General features: G+C 39.2%; 1 long non-coding RNA gene across 1 annotated transcript; it reads right to left on the bottom strand.

The window, feature by feature from the left end:
• Positions 1-1,781: 1,781 nt before the first annotated feature.
• On the bottom strand, positions 1,782-6,569 carry LOC119617558. Its single transcript, XR_005233886.1, has 2 exons — positions 5,940-6,569; positions 1,782-4,233 (listed from the first exon to the last, which is right to left on the bottom strand). It is a non-coding gene; the product is annotated as an uncharacterized LOC119617558 (long non-coding RNA).
• Between the last annotated feature and the right edge of the window lie 1,318 nt (positions 6,570-7,887).

Below are 7,887 nucleotides of genomic sequence, written 5' to 3'. Positions count from 1 at the left end.
TCCTGCAGCTCATTAAGGCATCAACATCAGAAGAAGCTTTGTTCCATCTGCTGCATGCAATCACCAGTTCATTGTAGCTCAACCTTGCTGCCGTTAGCGCTGCTCTGCCAGGCTCGCCATTAGCTACACATCCACCATCTTAATAATGTAAATCCCTGAAAGAGAAATATGACAGAGGCACATTATTTACTCTGCAAGCTAGTTGGCTCCAGTGCTCCGGTTTTTAATGAGTCTTAACCAGCCACCAAAGAGGACGATTTATTATTCCATCCTGCAGACTGCTCCGATGAAAAATAAATAAATAAGCAAATAAATTAAAAGGAAAGGGGGGAAAAGTTTGCAGCATGAGGAGGCGCCTGCTGAGGTGAATCCGCTCCATTTTAATTTACTGCTCAGGAGCAGAGGTAATCCATCTATGTTTGTATCTCAACAAATATAATTTAGACCCTGCACTTATCTTGTCTGCACCAGGTGATATACAATACTCCTTCCTTTGTTGACTCTTTTGTTTTGAATTAATCATCTTGTTTGTCTCATCTCTCATTATGCAGCCCGAGCTGGTGTCGAGCGACTGCGGAGATACTGCATTCTTTGCAAAAACACTTATAATTGATAACAAGCAGACTGTATTGATGTATAAGGAAAGCTTGTCTTGTTATCATATTTGAACAGACGGAAATTTCTCTACATGACAGTCGTTGTTGATCATTTGTTGTTTTTACTGTGTTCAAGTTTAAGGTTACTAATTTTGTTCCAGTTAAAATGCATCCAGTGTCCAAATCTGAGGACATAATTGGCTTCATGTCTGAGACCACAGACCATGGATTGAATCCCAGGTGGGGAACGGAGGGTTTGTTTCTAACATTTGATTCCAGAAATTAGTTTTATGCAAACTGATGGAACTGAAGGTTATTTAACGTGATTATATCTATAGTAAAGAAGGCAGACACAGAAGGAAAATACTAACACGTTCATGTTTTTACTGGATGGGAGTGCATTCATGTGAAAGTCGACTTCCCCCTGAGCGTCACTGCCCCAATGCTGATCTTCTCCTCCACATTAGAAGCAGGAAAGGTGTCCTCTGTCACCTCTGCACACTTGGCTGCAGCCAACACTCAGCTTGGGCACCTGCCAGCATGTCCTCATTTAAGAAATGGCCCGGATTGATGAATAGCTGCTCTCTCTCTTGCGTCACTACAGCTAACAGAGCGCCGGCCACCCATAGGGTCGATGGAGAGATGTTCCGTGCGCTTACATCTCCTATTGGCTGGTGGGATGAGAGCAGGGGCCTAAATCACAGCAACATCAGCGCAGGATTCATCCTAACTGGGTTATCTCCCCGTCTCACTCTCCAACAGGGTTCTGTGTCGCTGGAGAAAGATGGAGCTTGGAGAAAAGCTACGTCGGTCTTGAACTTTGCATCAATGCCGAATCAATGCAGAAAGCTTTATTGTGTCCTTGTAAATTATAAAGAAACTGCTTTCTGCAGAGGTCCGGGTTTCATCGGCCCATAAAGCTGCCTGCGCCGGACTCGGGTCTATTTAATAAGCTTTTCAACACAAACAGATCTCTCCAACTCCAGAGGAAGTTTTAGCAGTAAAACACGTTTCGCTTGGATTGAATTACTGAGCGAAGACGAGGGGAGATATTTCAGGGGGCTCCGGGTTCATTCTGGACTCTGGGTTGATTAATGCGGCGAGCCGGCAGAACCAGGACAGACCTCAAACCCTCCTTCTCCTCCGGTTGTCATGGCAACAGAGAAAAAATGACTGACAGTTGGATTGGTTGTAGAAAAGTTCAATGATTGAATGAGTCATGTCTTATGTTATCCCAACAATACAAAGAATAACAGAGTAAATTATCAATTATTCCATCAGTGATGACTCACAGATACTACCACATCTAACTAAAAAGTTTCAAATCAATTTGAGCAACAATTATAAAAAATATTAAACTTTCTCATTGTTATGTTAACAGAAAAAACCCCAAATATTTTTCCCCACTTGCCCTGCCGTCCCACCCCAGAAATTAAAACTATTTTCAGTTGTGTCCATATATTTTTGTTTTTAATACTTGCTGTAAACTTTCGTCCTCGGTGCAGAGATTCGCTCTGTGATTGTGCTCTTTTCAGAGCGCCACAAAGCAGCTTACACAGTGTTTTATTAAAGCAGAATAAACAACGCAGCCCCCAAGACAGCCGTTAGATTAGCTGCACAATTCCAACAAACAAAAGGTAAACAGCAGCCTGTGTGTGTGAACACCTGCTCATAGAGATTAATATCGCGGCGGGGCCAGTAAAAGGATCATTATCGTCCTGTTTTATTTAGGCGGCTCTGCACTGCGAGGTCAGGCCAGATGTTCTGTGGACAGAAAGCAGCTTATTGATGCTGCTGGCTTCTCATTATTAGGCAGAAAGGTTTTATATCCAGAGACACTCTCTGCAGCAAATCTCACTATTAAATTCGGCCTGTTTTGACTGATGCTTTTTTATTTTTGCTTGGCATACGGCTGTAGCCAAGTCCAACATGTTGGGCCGTTATTTGGCACCAAATCTGCTCTAAAAGAGGTTCTAAACTATTAAATCCCTGGTTAGCAGCTTATTTTAGAAAACAAACATGGACATTACTCCTTGACGTGGGATAAAATAAAGTCTAACTTCATGTCGAGGCAGCAGCTTTGATTTGTGAGAGTTTTGTATCATTTTAGACAAGATGCAGCCTGGTTCAAATGGATCAAATGCAAAAGTTTCTCTAAAAGTTTTTTGAATTCTTTGTGAAACTGAAACAAGCTAGAAAGGCTAGCATTCCTCTAATCTGAAATATTTCCACAATAAAAGCTTTGAAAGTAGCTGAACGCTGCAGCGCTTCATCTAATATCGTCCAGCTGAAGTACGGTAACCCGGAGCCCCAAAACAGTAACAGTTTTTAAAGAACGGCTGAAGTACGAGCCCACATCACGGGAAAGACTTTCAACCCTTTCATGCATGAATTATGATCCCTTCAGCCGGGATTTCTTCCAGGTGTTTTTATATTTCTGAGTGCATAAAAAACTGTAAGAATTTTATTTTCTTAAATTAATCTTGAATTTCAGAAGCTTTTGTTGCACCTGCAGTGGATGGTCATATATTGCATGATGCACTTGTGTCCACTTTAGTGGTTTATGCACAGTTATAACATAAAGCTCCATACATGTACAAGAAAATGGCTTTTAAACAGCTTTCCACTGTCGTGACCAGGAAGCATGAAAGGGATCATTTGTTGAAAGCTTCTTCAGTTACAAACTGCTGACGAGGTTTGGTTGACTTTCTGTTTATTTGCTTCAGATTTTTCGTAGTTTTAAAGTCAATACAGTAAGACTAGTTTAATAAATTACTTTATTTTGTGCAATATTGGTTGGTAAATTTTTCTGTACAGGGATTGATGATTTAAAAGCCTTACTGGCACGGCTTCACCTTGTTCACCTGAACTTCTGAATCATCCTCCTCCTCCTCCCAGATCCAAACTCAGAACCAGAGTTTTTCAGTGGTGGCCCTGAATCTGTAGAGCAGTTTCCTTTAAATAAAGGAGCCGCTCTGACCATCTGCTGAAAATCTGCTGAAAACTCGTTTGTTTCGCTGGACTTTAGTTCTAGTTGAGCAGAAACACCTTGATTTTCTGTACAAGTTCATTTGATTCTTGTTTTATGTGGAGTTTAAGTTAAACTGAAATGCTTTTATATTTAACTTTAGAACAGCACTTTAATCATGGAGGGCTGTTTTTAAATGTGCCAAAGAACCAAATTTGGATGGACTGCATATTCACCTTCATCTTAGGGTTAACACAGCAAAAGCTTTTTATGGATGTAAATTCTATCAGACAACTTATTTTTTATAAAGTAGATTATAGATTATAGTTTCTACTGTGAAATCTGGAGACAAGAAGGTGTTTACAAGAGTTCACTGATACTCTTATTTAAAATTATTTGCTTCATGAAAACCCCTTTTTTGGTTTAAAGGGGTTTGAAGGCAACTCCATCCATCTTTATCGCTGCTCCAGGAGGAGCAGGATGGGCGCTGGATGACAGGCTGCAGTACAGCTGCTGGTTTTATCTTCTCGGCTTCGAAGGGCAGCTTCCCTCACTCCGATAAGAGCCCACCACCTTCAGACATCACTCTGTCTCCAGCCTCATTCGTGGCGTTTCTGCAGAGGGACGTCTGATGCTGCCTGGACGAAGAGGAGTCCGTTTAAAGCAGCTCTGCAGACAGGATTTGTGTTAGCATGCAGAAAAACGCCTTGATTTATTTGACAGCATTTCAAACAACCACAGAAATATTTCATGGCTGCTTTCTTTTTCTTTTTTTTTGCTCCGGATAACAAATGATTCATTTGTCGTGTTCCAACATTTCTTTTATTTTCCCAACTCTATTAGTCCCTGTCTCTTTCACGTCTTCAGCCAAGTTACTTGGAAGTCAAACTGATGAAACATGAAGCAAGGTGTGTGCCCCCCCCCTCCCCCCCCCTCCATTAAATAAGGAAAAAAGAGTAAAATCCTCGCAGTAAAGTGAGACAATTCAACTGCAGCTATTAAGATATGCAGCTTAATTATGAATGAGCCCAGTGTGGGTGTAATAAGCATGGCTAATACAATGAATTTCTGCACAATATGTGCCGTGGTGTATAAATTAGTTTCAGCTTAAATAAAGAAAGGAAACAGCACATTACTCTTTGATTGAGGGGCACTATTCCTTATTTTATTGCTGCAGGCCACAGGTTATATATATTTGTCAGTTTAAGCCATGAAAACAGAAGCGGAGTCAGATTTAGCAGAAATAACTGGTCATATTCTGACATTTATTACTTTAGAAATAAAATTAAAAGGTGGTTAAAAGTAAACAAATAAAAGAAGGCAAAAACAAAACCCAAGTGGTGGACATTTGATCTAGAAGTTAACAAAAAGTTAAGAAGATGCATAAAAATGACGAAACGTGACAAACTGAAGGAACCTCAAAGTGTAAAATTCAAAATAAAAGCATGGAATATGATGGCATCAACCAGTTGTAATATATTAATTCATAGAAACAAATAAATTAGTTGGGAGTATTTAAAGCTCATTGAATCGATGCTACATTTCTCAGTTATTTAGTTTCTGCATGCTTTAAGTTTGTGATGCAGTAAAGCAAAAATGTTTCTTTTTACAAAAATGTTACAAACAGATTATTTGGTCTCCTTAAAGAGGCTATTAATCTTTGAACTACAGACCTGCTTCAGACTGTTTAACCTTAATTAGTATCACAGGAGCCTTTAAGGTTTCTATCAGCCGCTCAGTTTTGTTCAATACTAAAAGCTTTAAAGGGGCTTAAAATAAGAAAAAATCCTTTAAAAATGACTAAAACTTGACCAAAATGAGGCTTCATCTTCAGATAAAATCCTGCACAAGTAAAAGTCTTATTTTAGAGCTCTACCACCTGAAAGGGATGAAATCTGTGACGTTTAATCAACTTGTAATATCTAACGTGCTCGTGGCCTTTTTAAGAAACTCGCCAGGTTAATTTTCTGATCTAAATGTGTACGGCCATCTGAACGCTTGTCAGGGAGAATTAATGTGTAAATTAAGCTTTGCCGTAGGCCTCTTTCTCAGGTCTGAAGCTTAATGGTCTCGGGTGTGTTGTAACTGGAGCTGTAAGTGTCCATAACGAGCACAATCACTCTGCAGCTGGAGCCCATCAAGCCTGCAGCCTGAGCTGTTCTGTTATCACAGCCCGCCGCGGGAAGATTTACAGCTGAGCGGCAACAAATTCAAATAAAAACTTCTCTGAGTGTTTGCTAAACGTGGAGATTGTTGCTTTTAGATTGTTTGCAGACAAAGTCGGAGGCAGGAAGGTGGTGTGGGGAGTTTCTGTCACAGGAAACTCGATTTGATGCACCTGTCCAAAACACTCAGGTGTGCAAAAACTTAATTACCTGTAAGAGACGGAGGGTTTCAGGACTGGATATTATTCCTTCACTGTAAGTCAGATGAAACATTTAAATTTAGAGATTAAAGCCGGTGGAGGATTATCTGCAGCATAAAGAAAGAAAAACAACAATTTAACTAATGTTTCACACAAAGGCATAACTTTTTTACTGATGTCACAACTTTCCAACAAAAGTTAATCAGAAATTATCAATCAATTCAATCAATCAGTTGACTTTATTTTGGTAAATTATCAACATTAAATACAAGAAATAAAAAGACCATTGTAATAAGAACCCACAATTTACCAAAAAAAGGAATAGGCTGAAGCCAAAAGCTTATTCTTGCCTAGTTAAATCTAACCCTAACTAACAGCACAAGATTTTATCAATTTACATTTTAAAGCTCTTTTAAAACTCACCCAAAAATAGCATAACTTAAAATCATCAATCCAGTTTCACACCAATAACTGAAACAAACCTAGACTTTACCCGACTTTTCTCTTCTGCACATTCAAATATAAACAAACCTCGCAAATTATATTTATTCTGCCTTAACTTAAATAGTTTCTGAATACCGGAAGGAAGACTTCTGTTCAGTGCTTTATGCATTATTTCCAATATTTTTATATATACAATATCTTTAAAGAGTTTATCATTTGGTTCACAATATCCCATCTTATTAATAAGCCATATAGCTTTTTCTTGCAACTTAACTAAACTTTCCAAATTTCCAAGCAATAAGACAAATAAGGCATAACCAAAGAAAAATATATAATATGCAAGCTTTTAACATTTAAAAGCTTCAACACTTGTCCTGCTTCTTCTTCACTGAATTCCCCCAAAAGAGTTATTTACTTATTTACTGTTAACAGGAGGACAATGTTGTGGGAGATGATGTTGCACAGGTAAAAATCTCCTCCACATTCAGAGAATTAAATCCTCAGACTCAAGTTCTGTACGCGACTTGTCTTCCACGCCTCAGCGAGACATCGATTCCTGTCAAACTCTGAGCAGGAACAAAACAAAAACTTGTGACGAGCTGTCAGCACCGGTCATGTAGAAGCAGTTTACTGCCGGAGCCGACCGTCGAGGGAGAATTTGTCGAACTTGTAGCAAATCGGCCGAGCAGTTGGGAGGCAATTAGTCACGTTAACGTCAGGGAGTTTTCCATCAAGGTGGCTTTCTGTGCGAGGATCCCCAGGCAGCGGGGAGCCTGCTGGTGACTCTGACAGCTCGGGTTTGAACGGCGACCTCTGACCTCTTCAGTCAGGTGGAAAACCACAACTTTCCCTGCAAACTTTTCTCATTTACAAAATCCAGGTGAGGACAGCCGTCTCCTCACCGCTTCCTCTGCCCTTTGTGAAATTAAAAAAAAAAGGGCGGAAAACAATTCCATCAGCAATCCCATTTTCCTCTTTGCAAACTGCATATTGCTCATTAAATATTAACTGACAGGCTGGTGCCTCCTTGCATTTTGATTGTTTTTTAATATCATTATTTAGCTGAAAAGACAGCAGAGAGAATGTCAATAAGAACATTCAAACGGAAGCAAAGAGAAAAATAGTTTTCTGAATTATAACCACCTTGTAATTTCCATAAATTAATCATTTCTGACAGAAAGGAATCTGGACCAGTGATACCTTAACTTTGTGAGGTGTATAGAAGCAGCATGGGATCTCAGACGTGACAGCAATAGATAGTTTGATTATTTAAGCATAATTGAATACATGAATAATTGATTGGATTTAATTAAATCGTTTACATTTTTGTAACATTCACAGCATTTCTTAGCTTTATGTGACCCTAAACTGTGCAGAAGAGTCAAACATCTGTATGCTTTTTAAGATTGGAGGAAATTAATGCTGAAAAGGCTTCTTTGAGTCTCAGTTCTTCCTGTTTGATTCCTCCAATAGTTAAAGAGTTCAAGTTGTGTTTTGTTTGGCAGATTAGGATT

The sequence above is a fragment of the Kryptolebias marmoratus genome, linkage group LG12, assembly GCF_001649575.2.
Source record: "Kryptolebias marmoratus isolate JLee-2015 linkage group LG12, ASM164957v2, whole genome shotgun sequence".
Lineage (NCBI taxonomy): Eukaryota > Metazoa > Chordata > Actinopteri > Cyprinodontiformes > Rivulidae > Kryptolebias > Kryptolebias marmoratus.
Note: the sequence above shows the minus strand (reverse complement) of the source record. Positions and strands in the feature narration are given on the sequence as shown.